The following is a 23,029-nucleotide window of genomic DNA, read 5'->3' as shown; positions in this document are numbered from 1 at the left end:
CTCACAGAATTGCATGATGTAACTGGACAGAGATCCTGGCCCAGCGCAGGAGACGCTGCCAGTCTTAGGAAGCTGGACCACACTGTCTGGGTGCAGCCTCTATCAGGGCCAGACCTGGAAGCCCGGGCCCCGCACTCACCACGTCTACCCTGGGCCTCCCTCCATCTCCCACTGGCCCAATCCGTCACCACGTCTCCAGGACCACACCCTCCAATGCCCCTCTCGGGTCCCCCTTCTCCAGTCTCACGGTCACGGGTCTGGCCCCAAGCACCACCCTCCCTCTGCACTGCCCTGCGCCGTCTTCCCTAAACAGCCCCCTCTTCAGTCCCCCCGCCGGCGAGCCCCTTGCTGCAGACCACTGAGGGGTCACCCAGAACCCATCACCTCACCACTGGTGAGAGCCCTCAGGACGCCCACTACCCTGTGCACAGAGCCCAGCATCCTCAAGATCACTCACAGCCCCTAACAATCTCTCAGACGTCACACACGAGCACCTCGAGGCTCTTTTGGGCTCTGCCCATTGCCCACTGCTCAGTCCTTCCCCAGCATCCTCTCCTGCTCAGGGAACTAACTCCAGCAAGGACTCCTGTTCTCCCCAGAACCATCCTTTCCCATCTACTTGTAAAGGGAATCCGGCCAAACAAAAGAAGATTCAAAAAACTCACAGGCAAAAAACTAAAAACGTAAAAAATCTGGTAATGATCACTAAACCCAATAAGCAAAGAAATAAGTGTAAACAGAATCAAGTCTAAGTAACTGTGACATACCTATAAACATGTAATTATTACATTTCTTCCAAGACAGTATATACAATGTAAAAATAATAAATTAACAATAGTAGACTAAAACAACATCCAAAAAAGGAATTACAATACCGTGTGGGGAGAGGGGAAGAGATAAAGAAAGGGAGGAAGGTAACAGAAGCACTCATTTCTTCACCCTTCCCAAAGAGGAAGTCAAATTATATTGTTACTGAAGTTGATAAATTGAGAAACAGGGGTTTAGGCAAAAGTTATAAATATAACCACTAGTAAAACTGAAAACATTGGACTTTCTATCTACCTTCTGATTTCAAGGATTAAAGGAGAGGAAACATAATTCATACACCAATAAACAGAAAACAAAGAAAAAAAGAAGAAAGCATAAAACAAGATAAAAGTTTTTTAAAAAATTAGGAAAGAACACCTAAGAAATCTGTTTCAGCAAAAAATATAAATGGAATCTACTTATTTAAAAGACTCAATGAAAGGGTTAAAAACTAAATCCAACTATTTGCCTCGTACAGAAGACACCCAAAATGAAAGAACTCAGAAAATTTGTACACAGACAAAATATACCAGAAAAATGCAAACAAAAACAACAGTGAAGATAGAAATATCACTAAAAGTTTAATTCATGGTTCAAAAGGCATTCAACTGCACAAAAGTCATACTATAATGATTAAGAGTAAAAAAAAAAAAAAAAAGAAATCACAAAGAATAAGACTGTTCTACACCTTTAAAGTCAAATAACAGAGAACAAAATACACAAAGCAAACACCCCAGTGAATACATGGAAAGATCAAAAGAGAGAAAATGGATCTGGGAGAATTAACAAATCTCTCTTAAACCTGGCAGATTAAAGAGGCAAAAACAATAGAAGACTTGAATTAAAAAGTAGAGTTGAATCTAGTATGTAAGTATCAAACCCCACACCAGCCACTTTGCTAAAGTGACAACAGGAGATAAGGTGGCTGCATGCTGACCACAAAGATGGGCTCTAACAGTTCCTTAAATCAGAAACAGCACAGATCTCCCAAGCTCCATACATAGTACTGTGATACCAAAAATTAACAAGTGAAAGCAAAAACAACACTAACAAAAGTCCACCCATTTGGAAAATTTTAAACTCTCTGTAACAACTCCTGGGGCAGGAGGAGATCACAGGGCAGTTGCAAAACTCTCCTGAAACTCCTCTGTGTCAAAATTTATGGGACACACAGAAAGCTGAAAGTATAACCAGCTGCAGGATTTAAAAGTAAAGAAAATATGTAAGTGAAATATTCAAATCAAAAAGTAACAAAGAAAAATTAAAATCCGTAAATTTGAATTTTAAAAGGTAACCACAAATCAGAAAAAAAGAAAAAAAACAGCAAAACTGATAAATGCAATCCATAACTGGCTCTTTGATAAGCCCAATGAAGGAGAAAAATGACAAGCTGGCCTAATCAAAAGAAAAAAAGGCAGGGGCTGGGGAAAATCACGTCTACTGACCACCAAAGGAAGGAAAATTAAAAGAATACAATGTTCTTCAAAACATTAATAACTGTGATAATATTGAAAGAAATTACTAATTTTCTAGTAAAATATAAATTCCAAAATCCATCCAGGAATCAAGAGAAAAAGTAACCAGAACAATAATCAGGTAAGAAATCAAAAGAACTGTTACACACTCCTTCACCCACTCAAATGCAAAAAAAAAAAAAAATCAGTTTCAGTCACACACCTTTTGAGAAACAACTCAGACGTAGGCTATTTGAATGTTTGGGGAGCAACAACAAAGCACAAAGCTACTGTCCTAATAAACAAAATGTTCTTACAAAGCAACAAATCATGAATAACTCAGTGGAAAAACCGACCAAGTAAGTGAACAGGTGGTTCACAAGAGAAATAATAGTCAACAAACGTTAAGAAATGCTAAATGTGGCTTTACATTTTTAAAACACAATGCGGTGTTTTCCCTATCAAGTTGCCCAAGACTTACACTGATAACACCAAGTGCTGACAAAGAGAAAGCCACAGGTCCCTGACTGCTGCCGGGGCTGTAAAATGGCATTTTGATATCCTGTTGGGAAATGCGTCAATATCCATCAATGAAAATGCCCCTTCCTGCCAAAAATTCCATCTCAGGGAACTAATCCCAAAGAAACATTCTCACACGTGCACAAAATTGTGTATCACAGAGGTTCACTGCACACGAGGAAATGGGTAGCAACACAAAGTCCCCCACGGGGACAAACACAGCGCAGCTTCCCCAGGCGACATCCACCTGGCGGGAGCTGGCCCACTCCCACTGGCTGATGCTCACTCCAAATTCCCTTCCGACGGGTCAGAATGGACCACACTGGGTACTGGGCATTCGGAAACCACAGACAGGGTGTGCAAACATCTGTACTCCACCCATCCCTTAAAGAGTAAGTTGTGAGGTTATGTTAAAAAAAATAAGTTGCAGGGACTTCCCTGGCGGTCCAGTGGTTAGGACGCTGTGCTTCCACTGCAGGGGGCACAGGTTCAATCCCCAGTCGTGGCACTAAGATCCCGCATGCCGTGCAGCGTGGGCAAAAATAATAAATGAAGATTACAAAATAAAACACTTTTTAAAAAAGGACTGGGCTTCCCTGGTGGCGCAGTGGTTGAGAATCTGCCTGCCAATGCAGGGGACATGGGTTCGAGCCGTGGTCTGGGAAGATCCCACATGCCGTGGAGCAACTGGGCCCGTGAGCCACAATTACTGAGCCTGCGCGTCTGGAGCCTGTGCTCCGCAACAAGAGAGGCCGCGATAGTGAGAGGCCCGCGCACCGCGATGAAGAGTGGCCCCCGCTTACCGCAACTAGAGAAAGCCCTCGCACAGAAACGAAGACCCAACACAGCCAAAAATAAATAATAAATAAATAATAATAAATAAAAAATTTAAAAAAAAATAGGACTAATTTGGGAAAATAAAAATTTTTTTTAAAGTTGCAGGAAAACTCACATAACATGGTCAGATTTTAATTTTTAAGTTAAAGTTTATATATGTATATTAAAAATCTACATATATTCATTAAGCTATTATTGAATTTAAATGCCTAATACAGCGACGGGCATCTAGAAGGCATTCAACAAATTGTAGCCTGCATAAAATAAAATTACATTCATGTTGTGGAATCTCTCACACGTTCTTTTTTCTCAAAATGCAATTTCCTCTTTGGATGGTAAATATCTTGCCAGCAAAGATGATGGAGTCTTTGCAGTCTACGAACTTTGCATTTTGTATAATTATCTGAAAAGGAATAGTTTAATTTAGGCAAGTGGAACGCTACCCTAAGTATTTGGCTGTAACTCAATTACTCAAATACGTGGTTGAAAATCAATTAACGTGTTATCTGCCGTGAATTCCACACCACCCACCCCTAACGGAAAAGTGCTGTGTCTTCATAGCATTTTGTGAACTTCTACATAATTTATTTCTGAAAATCTCTACGTCTTCAAAGCGAAGTACTGTGTGTCTTTACCCCCTTACCAAGAGAAATACCGTGTAAGACCTCGGGTCCCAGCTGTCCACGTTTAATTCTGGTTCAGTAGTTAAAATGTATAGCTTCATATTAATTCCCTGGAATAATGACATTCAGATCAACTCCCTTCCAGCAAATGGGATGCTACACAAGAGACAAAGTTAAGGGGTAACGGGAAAGGAACCCCACTTGTGCTCAGCTACTACAATTCCTCTCAGTTAAAAATAGGACAGGGCTTCCCTGGTGGCGCAGTGGTTAACAATCCTCCTGCCAATGCAAGGGACACGGGTTCGAGCCTGGTCCGGGAAGATCCCACATGCCGCGGAGCAACTAAGCCCATGCACCACAACTACTGAACCCGTGAGCCACAACTACTGAGCCCGAGAGCCACAACTACGGAAGCCCGTGTGCCTAGAACCTGTGCTCCGCAACAAGAGAAGCCACGGCAACGAGAACCCCGCGCACTGCAACGAAGAGTAGCCCCCCCTCGCCGCAGCTAGAGAAAGCCCGCACGCAGCAACGAAGACCCAACACAGCCAAAAATAAATAAATAAATAAATTTATTAAAAAAAAATAGGACAGAGCTCATATTCGTAGTTCCAACTTCAGACATCTTAAAGTGAATTAAACAAAGTGACTTTCAAGTGAACAGGAAAGAAATTCTGCCCTGAGTGATTCAATGTAAGCCTGCAGTCCTGTGTCTGTTTTCCACTAACCTCCAAACCCAGCCATGGTTTGTCTAATAAAGGGATGTTTTAATCAGAACACTTGCATTTATTGTCATACTGAAGCCCATCTGACTAGCAGATCCTCAGGCAAATGAATACCCATAAATTTCACGTGACTGGGTAGAAATTGCCTAAGCTCTTGAGTCCCCCAGATGTACGGCCAATTTGGGGTGACTGGCTCTGGGGCCGTCAATCATTCCCTAGATAAGAGCCAACTTATGAAATCTAACTCGTTGAGATGCATGTGAATTTAGAGAACTCTGCAAAGAAAGTCAGGCCCACACACTAAAGAACAGTGATCCTAACACCAGAAGTTCTCATTTCTCCTTTGAGTGGAAGTATCCCTTTGCCTAAACTTGAACACGTCTCCAAAGCACTGTTCTGTTGGGCCAATGAAACAAAAAAAGAGAAACAGTGCTTTTTATCAGAGCTGAACAATGTCGATCTGGACTTTGTTATCCTACCTGCACGCTAGTCGATCTTATTTTTTTTTTAAAGTCCGATAAGTTTCCTGAACACTGATACTAGGAGTCCACAAGCAAGAGAGTAAACAGAATTCTAGTCTGTCTCAACACCATTTAACTATCCAAAGAAGCATTTCAGTGATTGATAGGGCAAGATATGGAACGTGACCTTCAGTCTAAATAATAAACTTGCTGACCTGAACCTGGATTTACAGGCAGAAATAGCAGGTAAACCACAGCATCGTGGCAAACAGCAGGACCAGCCCCAGGATGAGGAAGCAATTTCACCAGGTCTCACCTTCAAAAGGTGACAAAACTTAATAACCAAACGGAACAGCAGTCTTGAGACACATGGGGATACAGACGAGCTTTGCGCCGTCTCCTAAAATGGCAGGGTTTTGTGCCTACCTGTGGCAGGTAATAAATATCCCAACACAATGTGACTCCCTTGCAATTTTATACCTATAAATCCCCTTCCAGCTGGCTGCCAAACCACCACCAAGCATACTCTGCAACACTCACAAAATGGCCCACTGTAAAGTCCTTCAGGGCAGGACCTGTGTCTCTCGCTGTAATTCCTAACAGCACATGAATAATATACAAATCATAGCCAAAAATACTGCTGACATGAAGGAACAAAAATTCATGACACTGCATTTAACCCTCATCTCCTTGAAAGAAGCATCCTTTAAAGGAGATCATTTGCTTTGAGTTACTTACTTTATTCTTCCCTCTGAGAAACACCTTTTCTGAACCATTACTGTTACCCATTTGGGGGGAAAGAATCTTCATTTTTCTTATTATTAATAGTATTACATGGAAATGACCTACTTTAAAAAGACTGATGAAACACACTGGTTCCAGATCTATTTTGAGGAAAAGAAGTTTTGCCTTTCCATCCACACGGCCCTCCTAAGTGAAAACCCCCTACGTCAGCGCTTTCACGAGCTTTGATACAGAGCTCAAAGTGTACTGAGCTCTCATCCAACAACCGTATTTCACATCCCCAGGACCTGGGAGCAGAAATGAGATCGGCACGAGTTCATCCATGAAGAATGCAGGGGGAGGCCCTGCAAAAGCATCATCTCAGAAAAATATTCTGTTCCTCCAACAAAGAGCATTTTGTTGGTGTCCTACCATCATTACAACAACGATGTACAAAATAATCAATGAACTCTGCCCAGGGTTTTCACTCCAGATACACTTTAAGCCCCCAGGCGAAGTTAACAGTTTCTATATTTTATAAAGTTGCTTTTTATATTGTGAGGTTAACAAAGCAAAAAGGTGGCAAATGAGGATAAAACAGGTTTAAGGCTTAATATGCTCAATATAAAGTACATCTATCTAATTGAATTAGACCACAATTCTCACCTCCTTTGTAACATAAACAGGTGTTTTTTTTTAATGTGCAAAAAGTAGGACGAACCAAATGCTTTTTTATGCTGGATGTAAAGTTTATACGTTTACATATTACCACTAGATGTGACAGAGAATAAACTGGAACCATCCTTCTGTGTTCTGAAATTCTCGGGTAAGTGACCTTCATCTGTAATTTAGTCTGCTTTCCGCTCCCTTTCTTTCAGGTACAAGGCACATCGTCCTTTAACCGGCCCTCGGGGGAGGCCAGCATCTCACCCCATTTCACAGATGAACAAGTAAAGGCATACCGGCTCCAGAACTGGCCAAAAGGCACCACGACTGGCTGTTGGATTGGAAGCCAGAGGCTGCCTCTTACACTTCAATTCCTTCCCACACACCTGCAACCCGGGATTAACACTTCTGAGTTTCTGGATGCTACAGCAGAGGCGGGGCTCAGCAGCAGGGAACAGGGAGACAGGAAGGCTCCTGATTCCCAGCGTGCTGGGCCAATTTACCAGGGACTCGCCGAGGGACAGACATGATGCGGCGTCAGGCCCCAGCCTCCCTTCAGCGCCCAGCGCCCCCCAACCCCGGCTCCTGGCTTGAGAGTGGTAAAAAAGAACTTTTTCTCCCTTAATTAAGCTGCTCGGATTCGACTGAGATATTTCCAAAGTATCGTATCTCCCCTTCGAGTCCTTGTCTACAAACAGCTAAACTGGAGGAGTGAAGGTTCCTCATCGACCTCAGCACCAGGCCCTGGCTGACGGCAGGGGCGCCCGCACAGGCAGCACCTCCAGCCCCGCAGCTGTGCCATCTCCACGGGGGCTAAAGGGGCGAGTCCACATCGGGCTGAGCCCTAAGTGTGAGATCCACGCCAGATTTCCGAAGCTTAGTGTGAAATAAAGAGCAAAGACTAACTCAGCAGTAACTTTCATGTCATTTACGTGTTCAAGGAACATTTTGGATCTACCGGGTTAAATAAAACACATTATTAATTTTTCCCACTTCTTTAACCATTTTCCATGGGGTAACTAGAAAATTGAGAACGACAGCAGCATTCTATTTACCAGGCAGCACTGTTTTAGCGTGCCGGTCAGCCTACTGCGGCCCCAAGGCCAAAGCCAGCCTGCCCGCCACCTGTTTTTGTGTGGCTTGTGAGCTGAGGATGGTTTTTACATTCTTAAGTGGCTGGAAAAGAATCAAAGGGAGAAGAGTATTTTGTGACACATGAAATGACATGAAATTCAAGTTTCGGTGTCCACAAATAAAGCTTATTTCCTCACTGATGTGTTGTCTGTGGCTGCTTCTATAACTGCGACAAGGCAGAGTGAATTAGCTCTAACAAGAAGTTCTGGCCCACAGAGCCCAAAATATTTATTATCTGGCCCTTTACCAAAATAAGGCTGCCAGTGGAGAGGGATAAATTGGGAGATTGGGACTGACACATACACACTACCATATATAAAATAGATAACTAATAAGAACCTGATGTACAGTACAGGGAACTCTACTCAATACTCTGTAGTGGCCTATATGGGAAAAGAAGCTAAAAAAAAAAAAAGAGTGGAGATGTATATATACGTATAACTGATTCACCTTGCTATATACCTGAAACTAACACAACATTGTACATCAACTATACTCTAATAAAAATTTAAAAAAAGAAAGAAAGGAAGGGGGGGGAGGGGAAGGAAGGAAGGAAAGGAGGGAGGGAGGGAGAAAAAGGCTGCCGACCCCTGCCCTAGAGATTTGCAAATACAGACCCCAGTTTCCCAAGCTCAGGCCCCTCTGGGCTTTGGTGCAGGCTCCCTAAGCCGACCAGGAGAAGAGGCGGCTGAGGTGGGCCAAGCCCCCCTAGCTGGCTGGACGGCTGGACGCTGATGCAGGAGCTTCCCTGCTTCAAATCCCCAGACCACGCTCTTTCTTGATGGACTGATTACTCTAAGTCTCCGCTCACCTTCACAGCAGACATGGCCATGTGCTGAGCGGGGGCCCACACGCTCAGGTGGCCAGTCCCAGCTCAGGGCACCCTTGACACTGGCTGCCAGCTCCTCCTGGGGGTCCATCAGTAACCCCAGCCACCTAGAAAGGGGGAGGGGTCGGGAGGAGGAACACTGGCCTTCCATGATGTGATCTCCACAGTGACACAATTCCAGATGGTTCAGACCAAGATTCAAAGTCTCTAGGCTTCAATGAGCATGAGGAAGGTCAAACTCAAGGTGACTGCCCAGAAGATGGTCTGCTCAGATAACCCAAGTTCCTTAACCGCGAGAGTCTCAGTGGTTAAGGGAGTGGGGGGCAGGGGACTAGAATGACTTCCTATCTCCTAACTGTTATGAATACTAAACAAAATACACACAGAACGTGGGAGCCTTGCTCACAGCGGGTGTGAGATGGGTGTTTGTGGAAAGGCAATGAGCCTTGGTAGAGCATTTATGAGCTATTTATTTGGGGGGCTGGTTTTTCAGGCATTCACCCAATTTGATTCACGTCTATAAGTCCTTGGTAGTAAAAATTCAACTTCTAATATAGCGAGAAACTGTTAATGCTCAATACCTAGGATCGTATTGTCATGGTGATTCAAAAAATAGCTCTCAACGCGGGGTACTACTGTGTTCTGATGCCCTCGGCTCCTTGTACCAGGGTAGCTCCGAGGAACCACCTTTGGAAAGCCACCGCAGACCTACCCTAAGAGCATCACTGAGGACCGTCTACATGAAAACACATGGCCTGTGAAAAAGGTCAACATACAAATCAACGTGAGAAGTCTCCTTTAGGGTTACAGGCTAGAAAAGGCTTCTCTTTCACAGAACCGGTGAGTTTTGCCCGTATTGTCAATTCGACATATAAACGGCCTTGTTTCACTCTTGTTTTAGTGACCAGAAAGCTCAGATTATAAATTTTGGTCCAAGTATACCCACGGGAGGGAACACGATGATCTGGATATGGAATCCTATTTTCCCCTTGTCAGGACCTATTATTTCATTTCCTTGTTCTTGACTTTTATTTATGTTTTACTCTATATTTAATGTAGACCTCAAGCGTACCTCATACCCTTTATGGAATGGGGATAAACAAGCAAACTCTTCCTACCAACAGACGAATAACAGGATTTCAATCACCAGATTCTCCAACAAGCCTGCCAAAATCCTCACAGAAGGGCATACAGGATGATGTCCGTACACCGATTAAATAAATCTCTACAATCTGAGTTTACATGGGTCATTACGTATTTTGAGAAATTTCTAGAAAGGTAGCAAACTACCTAGGGCATACTGTCAGGAAAATAATGAAAAAGTACTCAGTACTATCTTCTTCAGAGAAGGGAAAACAAATGCAAAATCTGGGTCTCAGTTTACTGATTTTTCCCCTTAAGAGAAAACCTAGAATGTTGGCTATGTTTGCCCACGTGGAGAACGCAAAGGAGACAGGTTTTCTAAGCGGCTCTCGCACGATGAAGACAAATTCACTGCACCCTGGCCCAGCTCCCAATTTGCCGGAGCAGGCAGAGGGAACGGATCCCCTATACAGCATCCAGGAGCAGAGCAAGACCCCGCCAGCCAGGCCCACGGGTGCTGTGGCCACCTGTCTGAACTGCCATCACCAGCAGGGAAAAGGGAAGCGTGGTCTCACCGTGGTCGGCTTGCCCCTCTCCCCCACCTGTCTTCCTCTTCCTTGCCATCTCGTCCCACCTGCACCAAAGATGTGCACAAGGGAAGGCGCCCACCTGCTCTGGTCTCCCCTGTGGCTCTCCCCAACCCACCTGGCAGGCACCTGCTGCATCGCGATGAGAGCCTAGCCCTGCATGGGCCCTGCTCTGCTCCAGCGTGCCCTTCACCTCTGCCGCGGCCTCAGACAGGAGGCCCCCCAGAGACTGCGGGTCTATCTCAGCCATCGCTGGTCCTCGAGGACCCCTTTCCCTGCGATGTTTTGCTGCCGTTTTTCTTCTAGGACTTTCTATCCTCTGCTGGTGATTTGCTTTCTGTATTTACTCTCTTATAAAAAGTGATGAGAGTAGGGTGTTACCATTGGGTTTCCCGAGAAAATCTGTACCCGGGTCCCGTGCTGAGCTGGGAACGGGTGCCCACAGCTGCCAGGTCTTGGGTGACGACGGGGCTTCCCCGTTTCCTCCCAGCCTGAGCTCGGCGATGCTGGGTGGCCTTGAAGTGGGACAGTTTATCCAGTTCTCCCACTAACACGATATCCCCATGGAGAGCTGCAAAAATTTAGTCAACATTTTTTCTTCTCTCTGGAGACAGATGTAAGCATCAGAAAGTGAAACTGAAGTGGAACCCTCTCCCTCCTGTCCTAAATAACCCACCACTTTGCTGGGTCTACACTCGCAGAGCTCGATCAGCCCTGCACCTTCTCGACAAGCTCCTTGTGAACTCAGACGGCGACCTCACTTTCTTCTGTGCGCTCAGCACGGGGTACCAGGAAGAGACCAGACTGCGACTCAGGAAACCTGGGTTTGAGCTCAGCTCCATCACTGCGGCCTCAGCCGAATCACTAAGTCCTTCTGCAGTTCAGTACCTGTAAAATGTCCAGATTCACCCCCAAATCATCTCTAAGTCAGCTGCAAATAACACACATATAACTCTCAGTATGAGCCTTTTTAAACAAGTCCAAATAGAAGTAACATAAATGTACAAAGAAAGGTAAATAACCAGGAAAGTAAATGTTTCCCTTCATGGTCATTCTGTAGAATCAATTGAAAACTCCCGACAGACGTGAAAACCCTACTCTGGAGCAATGCACCCCCGTAACCTGCTCGGGCCACGAAGGTACAGCTCAGTAAGCGTCTAAATGGTGCCTTTGTGGCCCCAAAGATCTAATGCACTTTCCAAAATAGTCTACTATTTCCATGGACACTGGAAAGACCTAATTTAACCGCTGGCTGAAATGCATACTCTCAACTGCCCTCTGAACATTTGTAGCTAAATGAACACGGATGGTCAATGGACTCCCACATGCACAAAAAATCCCAAATTCTAACTGCTGTAACCTCTTTTTTTTAACCAATCCCTACAGATACTTTAAAATGTGTAGCTATTAGAAAAATTAACCTTCCTTTGTAAAGTTCAAATTTTAAGCAGCCCATAATCTTTCATCAACCTAGAAAATAACTGATAAGCCAATCTTCCTGTAAAACCCTTAACAGACTCTGCTTTTCTGTCACCAGGGTAATTTACTGAGGCCAATTTTAATCCTACCACAAAACCACTAATCCCATGACTCTGCAGAATTGTCCCAAGTTTACGTTGCTATGGCAAGTATTTTTACATTAGGAATTCAGTTATTTACTCATAGTTGTGTTTTTCAAGTTGGTTTTAGAAATGAGGTCATCATCCTTGCCTCTTGTTTTAAAAAGTAAAAAGCCATTTCTGAACTAAGGAAGCCACTTGAGCACCTGGCTGGGTCATCACAATAACACTAATTTAAATTACGCTTGGTGTTACTCCAAGGAACAAATTATCACCGTTATGCTAATGGTCATGCTAAAGACACGAAAAGCTCTGGTATGATGAATCTCCATCTGGTGAGACTATGATTATCAATGTGAATGATCATATTTTCTCCAAATGGCACAAAAATCGCCCCAGGTCATTGACGGTGTCAATATAAATGATGTGTCACCCAAAGCAGCCTTCATTCACACCGCTCAGATTCTCTGAGAGGTACCTTCCCATCCACATATGCCCACATACGCTTTACAGGCAACACACATGAATGAGTATAAATGTGTTTACTTCTCTCCTTAAAACAGGAAACACAGTACGATTAAAACTAATGAGACAGATTCAGCAGGAGACTATCTGGACACACATGAGCTTTGGTGGGCAACTCGACAGCCATACGGGACCTTAAAAATGGAGGCAGAGATCTTGATTCTCCACGTCCACAGCTTCCTGAGACGTGGCATCTAGCAGAGGAGCTACCCTTGTGATTAAATCCATGTCTATCTGAAAATTCAAAATAACACGTGTAAACAAAACAAGATGAAAACATCTAGATAATCCCAGAACAGCACCACAAAAGTTTAAACTATGGAAGAGGATCACCCATCTGTCCATTGTTCATCCATCCATTCAAAAATAAAAATAGCTAATTCTTTAAGGGGAAAAAAAAAAACCCACATTTTTTTTTAGCTCTAGGTTAAAGTCACTAGAATAATCAGGAACGAAACAGTGAAAAGTCCTGTCTCACTAGCCCAACTTTCAACCTATTTACAACCAGCAGAAGTTTTAACTACTCACTTTGGGCTGTGTGTCTTCCTGAGTCAACACAATCAGCCAACATTTAATGTCAAACTCTTTCCCACAAAAATTATTTCAGGCAAAAGAAGTGACACTTGCTCACAGCCCTCAAATATCAACAGAATGAGAAGCTGCTAGAGACAGGACAGCCTCTCGGCACATCTCTGGATGCATCCTTCACTGCCCTAACTTTCGAAGAACATTCTGGAATGCTGAAATGAATCAGTACCTCATGCAGCCCAAGTCAGCCCGAGCAACATAGGTTAAACAGTGCCATATGGCAAACACAGGCACATGGTGCCCTTTTCTGAGACAAAGGACAAAAATTCCTAAACAAATATCCCTTCCTTTCACATGGGAAGAGGTGAAGAGGGGAGGGTTTTTCAAGTGAGACCAAATAATGCTGAAAAAAGCTTTCTTCTTTAATTCTTAGTGCCTAAGAAAAAAACTAGAGTTTTACCAGAGAACCTCAGTTTTTCAGAGTCTCCCTTCAACTACGTCCTGAAAGCTAACACCACAAGTTAGCCTAGCTCCCCATCCCCTAAATGAGCAAGAAAATAACAAGACAGCTGCATCCGAGGGCTGAGCTGACAACAGCAATCCTCCGGGTGCCAGAAACGGTGAGAGACAAGCCTACCTGCTTTTCAAGGAATAAAACAACAGCTTACTTTCGTCTTGAAAATAAAATACATTAATATCTCAACCGACTTCCAACACTCCATTGAGTTGGTGTCTGAACCTCACAATCACATAAAATACATGTCTCTTAAAGTCAGTTTTTGGAACGCAATGACTTGATTAAATTCCTGACAGCAAACCATCATCAACAACAACAACAGAACAGAAAGAAAAAGAAAGAAAATCTACCGAATGAACACATATTTGAAATATACAGTAAAACGTATCTAAACCCAATGGAGCTGCTTTGTAAATCGATTTTTTCGACTCACCGGTGTGGTGTTTTACTCATCATTTTACACATATTTACATGTTTGGGTTCTAAAAATAGTTGTGTCTCTAATTACTTCTGCTTTGTAATTTTCAGTACCATTGGCACTGAAGACTAAATGCCAGCTCTCTTTCGGAAAACTACTTTTAAGGGATACTGAAAGCCACAAAATTATACTTCGTTACGATTCCGATGTATGCTACTGGAAAACATTTCATTCTGGACATAAATATGACAGCCAGCACTAGCTTTGGAAAGAAAAGCTTCAGCTGTTCAAATCACGTGTAGCCAGATGCAAGGGATAAAGAATACACAAAACAGACAGTTGCAACTGCTAATTTTTACCAGTCCCTCTAAAATATACTTGATATACCTTAGCAGATAGTGTAAATTTCAAATACAAGCAGCGCATTTATAGTGCCTATATATGTATCCTCCCTATGACTATTTAAGTCATAATCCTCAAATAGTCCTCTCTTGAAGAAAACTAATTTTAAAATAAAGGTGCTTTTAAAAGAACTGGATGAGACATTTTAAATTTATGGTGAAAGTTTTTCTTTATTTTTCCCATAAGGTTTGTTGTATTAAGAAATTCTTCTTAAATAAACATTTGATGTGACTCCTTTCTTAAAATGGGCTCGTGACAATTTGCCGATATTTCTGAAAACTGTAAGGTATTCATAGCTAGAGCCAGAGGATAAAGAGGATGCCCTCCCATAAATCACTGCCCCCTCTAGTGAAAGAGGTAGGGCGGGATCTCAGCTCACTCAGGGCAGAGGTCATCCCTCCATCAAAGAGAAATGTCCCACCTCCCTACCTCCCCCCCCCCCCACAATTCACTTGTTCCTGGGTCCAGAGAGAATGGAGGCAAAGGCTTGAATCTAAAAAATGCTGTCACTCTTGTGGTCCCAAGGTGCATTCAAACCCTAACAGGCTGCTGCCAACATACTGCTGGCCATCAGATGTAAAAGGTTGGGGGTGACATCCCCAAGGAGAAGACAGGAAGGAGAAGAGGGCCACCGTCACCTGTGTGACTCATGCCACCAGTCAGCACCAAGCCCAGCGCAGAACAAGAGTCGAAAAATTGCTGGTACCCAAACTCCAGAGCAGACAGAATGGCAGCCCAGGGAGGCACACCCACACTCCACATTCACATCTGCCTTCTCAAAGCTCCATCCTGCTAGCCTATCTCTATACCACACATGGAGATGGATTCCAAACACCACCTGATCAGACTTCAGAACAAATCCACCTCCTGACACGGCTCTATTCACTTGAAAAATGCAAATCCAAATAAGATGATGTTTCCTACCAAGAGCATAAGGGTCTGGGAGCTAAAGACAGTGATGCAATGAATTCTTCCTGTTTAGACATTAATAATTCCGGAAGAAAAGATCAAAGGTGCCCAGTGCTAAGCAAGCCGAGGCAGGTCCATGTGCTGGGTGCTAGTTCTGCCGTCGGTGTAAGTACAGCGAGGGGGACATAGGCAGCGGGGCCAGGGCAACGCAGCACACAGGCCCACTAGTATCCTCTGGACGGCATTCAGTAAGAAGAGAGTTAATGGAACTTTCCCCACAGCCTCTAGAGCTTTTGAGGGGGAGGGGTTAGGGCAGCAAAGAGATGCATTTTTTGAAAGAATTGATTGTGTCAGAATAAGTCCATCCAAGTGCTAAAAGGTATAAACATTTACAGCATGTAAGATGTCTGCTTTTGAAGAAGGAATGTTACTTCTATGTTCAAATATTTATAACTGCAGATATCTGATCAAATACATTTCACTTTCTTCTGCTTTCTACCATTAGTTCTATGCCTTCAGCTGAAATCTATGCCTATCACTGAGAAAGGTTAGCTGTCTCCAGCTAAATTTGGCCATCAAACACCAATGAAAAAGTTATTTGTTTCCTGCACAACAGAGTTGCTTTATTCAGTTGGAAATCTAGCTACATTATAAGCAAAATATCACTTTTAATGATATAACTAAAACCAATGTTGAAAATGGAATAAAAACCAAAAGAGTGCAGTGTCTTGAACACTGCAAACAAATATATTATGAAAGGAAAGTACACACGTCTGGACAAGCTCCTTCCCGCTGAACAGAATCAGCTTCTATTTCAGTTTCCTATTTCTATGCCATTAAGGTATAATGCAGCTGAAACTCTAAACACAATCTCCAGCCAGACTTACAGCCACTCCCACAAAATTCTTAATAAGAGTCCTTCTGGTAAATTATGAATAAGACCAATACGTATCCTGGAAAATGAATAAATAGAAATCCACAGCATCCCAATAAACTGAGCACTGGTTTTTCAAGAACTATCCATGACTAAACTCTACTTAAATTCCTAGGTCACATTATCATTTTTCCCTGTTTAGTAACGCTGAAAACCATCTGTTAGCGTTTACCCCACTTTGAGTTCTTCTTTAAAGAAGTCTCCTCTTCTTTTTCACATAATTGTTGCTAAACTTAATCTCCCCATTAAATGCTCCACCTGTAAGACTCAAATATCTCCACGTAGGAGCAAGTAAGGTAAATGAAGTTAAAGTTTAATTCACGGAAGTGGAGACAAGGTGATTTCAGCATCGACCTGTTTTCACAGACATCTCCCATTCTATTCACTCTGGGTTGGTCTCTGAGATGTCTCATAAAGTTAGAAATGTGGGACTTCAGAGCCCCAAGGAAACTTTAATCTCTAAATTAGTCAGTCAACTTTTAAAGGTCCTCTACAAATAACAATGGGATTAAGACTAGTGATGAAAACTATTCTCAAGTCATCACTGACTAGTATCAGTTACACATCCAAAAGTTAAAAGTCCTTGATGGAGCAAGTTTCAGTATACTAAGCCATTTGGAAAGATTATGCTGACAAACAAAAGCTTTCGGAAATGAAACGAAGCAAAACTCCTCTCTCTTTTTCCACTGCTGAATCCTGTACCTACCAAATACGCTCCTTGGCTGTTCTGTTTCATTTTACAGACATTCGCATTCTTCTCAGTTAGCTTTATGGCACATCCCTTGGGCTTGTTATTTTTTTAGAATGTTAATGTGCTCTAAACGTTTCATTTTATTCAAATTAGCAAGTTTAACAAAATAAAGCCTTACTAATGAACTAAGACAAATACCAGACATAATATATTTGTACCTTAACACATCAAAATTCTAATTCCATTACCAAAATACTGGAGTCTCGCTCAGAGCTCAGGGTCTCCCAGGGTCCATTCAAGACAGCGTGGGAGTTGCTCTCGTGAAACTGTCCTTCTCCAGGACCCGAACTCTCAGACCCAGGCACGGCCGGCCAGCTCCGCACCCTCCAATTTCGCACACAGGCGCGGAAACTGCGCAGGAGTGGCATGTGGGATAGTTAATTCTGGCCAGTCTGTGTCAATATAAATAACACAGCTATTTTGACGCCACAATCAAAGAATGCAAGAGAAAATGAAGGAGGAACAAACAAATGATAAAACGACCTCTCTTTTTTTGCGCGGCAGTAGAAAGATCCTACCAAATAGCATGCATGCCTAGTTCCTTAAAGTAGCACTTACATTCCTAAACCAAAATACTCCGATCATACTAACAGGAAGGCATGAAAAATAATCTGGCGAAGATCCTGCTGGGGGAATAACCACCCTTGCTTCTCCTCCGGTCAGACCTTTAATGGTATTTATCACACCGCCACGGGGTGGGAGCGCCTCAATGTTTAAGTCATGTTTAATCAAGACTGGAGACCTACGGGCAGGTTCATGGGGGAATTGCCGGTCTGTTGCACGTTTAATGAAGACTTTTGTGACCTGCCGTTAGGTCGGCGCGGTGCGCGGCCCAGGGTCCCGCAGCCCTGCCCTTTGTTACGCGGTGGACCCCGCCGGCAGGCCCGGCCCCCAGCCACGGACACCCCGGGGCTTCCAGCCGCAGCCCAGAGTGCACGCGGGCTCCCCACGGCCGACACGCACCAGGTCCAACGCGCACGACGCAGCAACTCCACGCGCGGCCGCCCCGCACGGGGACGCCCGGGCCCGGTGCCCACCAGCCCCTCGCGCCCAAATCCGCGCGCTGCCCGCGGCCCGGCACCAGGTCAGGTATGAACACTTATGTAATCGCCCGGGGACCACGCCTCTCCCACCGCCCCACCTCCGCCAGGACAAAGTGAAGTTTAAAATAGAAACCAATTACCTGGCCTCCGCCGCGCCTAGGCCCCCGGAGCGCGGTCCGCGCCGCCGCGCACACCCCCGCCCCAGCCGGGGCCCAGCGCAGCCCGCCCCCCGGCCCGGCCCGGCCCGCACTCCCCCGCCCCGCGCAGACCCCGCCCCAGACCAGGCCCTCACCCCCCCGGCCAGGCCCCCCAGTCTCCCGCCCCAGAGCAGCCCCGGGCCCTGCACTCCCCACCCCCAACCTCATCCCCCGCCCCCTCCCGCCGGCCCGTTCCCTCCCCAGTCAGACCCTCTCCGGCCCGCACGGACCCCCGCCTTTGTTACGGTGCGAAGTTGGGCCGTGGGTCCCCGTCTCTTTCACTTCTTGGGTTACAGTGGAGGCGTGTGACGTCCGCTCCACATGACGGGGGCGGGGGGCGGGCGCCGGGGGGCGGGGGCGGGCCGGGCCCTCCCCCACCTCCCGGCCCGCCCGCCCCGCCCCGCCCCGCCCACGGCCCTCCCCCAGTTAGCCGGGCCGCGAGAGGCCGCCGCCCCCGGGGCGGGCAGGTAAATGCCCCCGCCCCCGCCCGGCCCCCGCCTGGCCCCCGCCTCCCCAGGCGCCCCAGGCCCAGCGCCGCACCAGCGGGAGAAACAGAAATAGGAATGATTTAATCTAGCGACGCCTCCCCCTTCTGCCCATTCCTCAATCCGCGAGCTCACAGAGATTGGGGGGCGGGGGGAAGAGAATCGAGTCGTACTCGGATTTAGGGGGCGGAAATGGCCCGGGCGGGAGGCGCGGGGCTCTGGACACCACCTTGTAACCGAGGTAGGATCTTGATGGGAGAGGACGAAGGTCGCCCGGGGTCGCCCGTGGACCCTCCGGCAGACCTCCGCGCGGCTCTGCAGCCGGACACACCGTGCGTGGACCAGGCCGGGTCGCAGGGTGCCTCCCAGGGGTCTCGGGGAAGCAGGGGGCACACGTGGGTCCTTAACCCGTTCCCTGCAGCAGCACCATCCATCCCAGAGCGAAGCAGCACAGCCACTGCCAATACTGAACAGAGATGCTACACGGCTGGTAGCATGTGTCCACACACACCACCACCAGTATTCCTAGGGAAGTTGGTGCCGGGTTAAACCCGTAGGAAACGTGTGGCGGCCCGTGACGCGCTCCGCCCGTGAATGTGCCCATTGTGCGCGGGAGCCACGGCCAGCCCTTCGCATTCATAAGTCGGGTGGGCAGCAGAACTCCGACTGACCATGAGCAGGTCACATTCTAGCCTTTGCCATGGACTAAGTATCAACTGCCAGCGAGAAAATAAAATTTGAAGTTGGAAGGTCCATGCTGCCCTTCACTTTTACAGTTAACACCAGTTTCAACAATCCTCGACCTGGCTACGCTTAGCGCCCGGCGAGTGGGCTCCATCCCTCCGACCCCAAGAGCGCAGGGCGCGCCTGCCGCGTGGGAACGTGACGGAAGGAACCACACATTTCGATTCCCAAGTCTCTGAGAAGCACAATCGCATCACTCCTTTTCTTCCCCGTCTGCAGGTTTCGACTTGAATCCGAAAGCACTTCTTACGCCCATTCTTTACGGGGGGGGGACACTCGGAGGAGGGAGGGTCTCCATTTGGACTGCCACGTGCCCACCTAGCTGCAAAGACTCAGATAAAAGCGTGTCCACGTCTACAGCTCACAACTGTGCAAATCAGGAGCCTGAGGAAGCGCGGGGCTGGTCGGATTTAACAGTGTGCAGACACATGGGCGCATGCACGCGCGCGCGCGTACACACTCACACCCCAAATTACCTCCGGGATGGAGAAAGCCGCTGCGGATTGGCCGGGAGAGCCGTCACTCACACCCAGGGGGCAGGGAGACTTCGCAAGGCTGTTTCCTTTTTTCCCCCTTCCCTACCGTTTCATTTATTGGTAAAACAACAGCAGAGGTCTGAAAGTTAGCCATCTGCGCCGAGAGAGAGTTTGCCTTCGTTAACGAGGGGGGGCGTCAGACAATATCCGTTTAAATATATTTTGTACTTCCTCAATGGATGAAAGGGGAAATTAGCAATCGGGGTGGGGGAGGACAGGGAGAGCGCAGTGAAAAGGAGGGGGTCATCCGGGAGGGGATGGACGCAGGGTGAAGCTGTTCTCAACACCCAAAAGGGACTTTGACCTTTCATTGATCTCGAAATTAAAAAATGTTCTTCACAGGTCAGATTAGAACAAACGCTTGTCCTAATTTATGAACTCATTATTTTAATTTTATTATTTAAGCATGCGCCAGCACTCGTGTTTCCTTAAGAAAGAACTGACCTATTTTTGGCTGGAGATAAACGATCATGTTAACAGATGTTAATCTTGTAATCTGTTTTTCCTGTAAGCACTTTACATACCCGGGTTTCAGACCTTAAAAATAACATCTTTTCCAAAAAGACCTGACGTCACAATTCACTCCCTGAAAAATCACTCCCCCTCTCCAGTTTTTTTCCTCCGCAATGATCTCAAAGACATTAAATCTTTTCCACTTTATAAACGCTGATTTGTTCTGCCTCGACTCCCACAGGCTTTTATTTGCATTTCAAATTCCACAGGTTACACCAGTCGCCTTTTCAAAAAATGTAAACCAACAATGAAGCAGCAAATGGCTTTTTGTGCATCTGGATTAAATAAGGCACAGAATGAATATATTTTAAAAGAGGGCTGAGCAAGTTGATCTTTGCACACCCGGAGACCAAGTAGTTCTTTATCAGTAAGCCCAGCGGAATGAGTAAAACACAGACACACAACCCCAGAAGCCCCTGGTCACATCCCGGTCTGCTGAGGGGAGCTTATTAACGCTGATAATAAGCGAGGCTGACTTACAGACCCACATTTTTCGGGTAAAAGGCTCGGTCTCTCGGGTCCCTAATAGCAAGGCTCCACCGGCTCCCCAGCCCACCAGGGCTGATTGTCACCGCACACCAACCTTCCTTCATGAACCAACTCGGCTGTCTTTTAACAAACTTATTCATACAAAGTTTCTTTAAAACTCGACGAGGCGGTTCAATCTAAATACTGATCGTAACTCTTCAGTAGGTTAGCTCCCCCTGGAAATGGCAGAGGAGGCGCTTTTGCACCCCCCCCCAACACACACCCCAAGTATTCTTTTCTAGTATACACGCGGGTATACAGCGCGATCACTACCTCCTCCGCCCCCAGCCACGCCAGGCTGGGTGCCTCTCCGAGGAGCCCCTGCCACGCAGACCCCCTCTCCCCACCCCGCCTCAGTCACTGCGAGAACCCTCGTCCCCAACCCCACCCCGGCCCTAACTTCCCTTCCGGGCTCTCACTTCTTTAATGTTAGGGTCACTTATGAGCTCCCAGCTGATGGGCACGCAGCCAGGGGAGGGGGGGGGAACAACGCCCCTCCCCGCAAGCACGTCCCCGAGGCAGCAGCGCTCGGTGCCCACTGGCATCGACCCCATCAACCAAACCCTTAATAACTGAAGCGGCTCCTCGGGCCCCGAGGCCCCATCACCCACCTTCATTAGCCGGAGCGTTTTACTTTAAAGTAAGGCAATTTGCTCTTTGTCTCCTAATGGATGGAGAGCGCATCCGAGCTCCCCTCCTCCCGCGTCGCCTTTGACGAAGTGTACAAAGCCGGAGCCTCCTCCGCGCTCCCACCCCGCCCCTCCACTGCGGTAAAAGCCACCTCCCGGGCGCTCGCTGGGCCGCCCGAAGTTGCATCTTCCCTCTCCCGGAATTGCGGAGCGGAGCAACTAGCCAGCGGGAAAGCGAACCGCCCTCCCCGCGCCCTGGAGTCCCTTCCCGGAGCCCCGACCCCCGCGGCGCACGCCGGGTCCCCCACACGTCGAGGCCTGGTCCCAGCGCCCCCCCGCCCTCCCGCGGGCCCCGCCGCGCCGCCACCCCGGCCCCTACCTTGGCGGGGAGGCGGACGGCCCGGGGAGGAGGACGCGCACGCCCCGCGCCTCTGAAGGTGAAGCCGAGCGCCCGAGGCGCGGAGCCGAGCGCTGCACTAGACCGACCGCGCCAGCTGCGCCCGGGCGCGGGGGACGCGCGAGGGCGCGCGGGGCCCACCACGCGCCCGGCCCCCTCCCCGCGCCGCCCGCGCGCGCCCCGGACGCGCCCGCCCCGCGGGGACCCCGGCGCCGGCCGGGCTCCGGGGGTTGCGCGGCGCGGGGAGGGGACCGGGCCCCAGCGGCCCGGCGCAGGCCCGCGGCTTCCCCCAGCCCCGGAATGGTCTGCCCTGTAGGAAACGCACACGCTCCACTATTGTCTCATCAGCACAAAGTTCTGCCACACTGCGGGGAAAGTCTGGAGGCTCGCGATGACTCAGACACTGATAATTCTTCCCCTCATAGCACTGAATCCCGATCCCAGCGGCTAGTTGTCGCCCCTTATTCCCAAGGACTAGCGCTGCCGCAGATCCAGTTACGGGAAGCTGTTTACGCGCACACACGGATACACACACAGGCACGCATCCATACGTGCAGGCGTGCTGGGAATGCATGTTCAGCCGGCTTGGGCACCTGAGCACTAAGCCTGGAATCCAGATTTATAGGCGGGTATCCTTCCGGTGGTCCCAGCCGCGCGTGCTTTACAAACCGCTTAGGGTGTGCGTTTCACCTAACTTCCTGATAAAGGTGCTGGGGGTATTCAGACACAGGGTATCTGCAGATGAAGTCCGGAATCAAGATGGGGTCCCACTGGAAAGACTTCAGAACAAGGATTCTGCTTTCTGGCAATTTTAAAATGCCTGTTGTTTTTTATTTTTATCCTTGAAAAGTTCCACTTTAATTTTTGTTTTTCAAACTCCACTTTCTCACCCCAATTACTACTCTCCGTGGGCCGTAGTTAGTTGCACTAAGTCGAGTCTGAGAATGGAAATCCCAATTTGACTCC

General features: G+C 47.2%; 1 protein-coding gene across 7 annotated transcripts in view; it reads right to left on the bottom strand.

Annotated features, from left to right (window-relative positions):
* ZNF516 (zinc finger protein 516) overlaps positions 1-22,131 on the bottom strand; it is a 113,419-nt gene extending 91,288 nt beyond the window's left edge. For 4 of the 7 annotated variants that reach the window (XM_061169011.1, XM_061169016.1, XM_061169015.1 and 1 more), the window contains exon 1: positions 21,649-21,733. The gene's annotated coding sequence lies outside the window, so the exon portion shown is untranslated. Of the gene's footprint in view, positions 1-18,174; positions 18,211-18,461; positions 18,528-21,648; positions 21,734-22,045 lie in introns of those variants that run through there. The other 3 variants (XM_061169013.1, XM_061169012.1, XM_061169014.1) reach the window with 3 other exon arrangements.
* Between the last annotated feature and the right edge of the window lie 898 nt (positions 22,132-23,029).

The sequence above is a fragment of the Eubalaena glacialis genome, chromosome 15, assembly GCF_028564815.1.
Source record: "Eubalaena glacialis isolate mEubGla1 chromosome 15, mEubGla1.1.hap2.+ XY, whole genome shotgun sequence".
NCBI lineage: Eukaryota > Metazoa > Chordata > Mammalia > Artiodactyla > Balaenidae > Eubalaena > Eubalaena glacialis.
The sequence above is the reverse complement of the archived record's forward strand: the minus strand, read 5'-3'. Positions and strand labels throughout refer to the sequence as shown.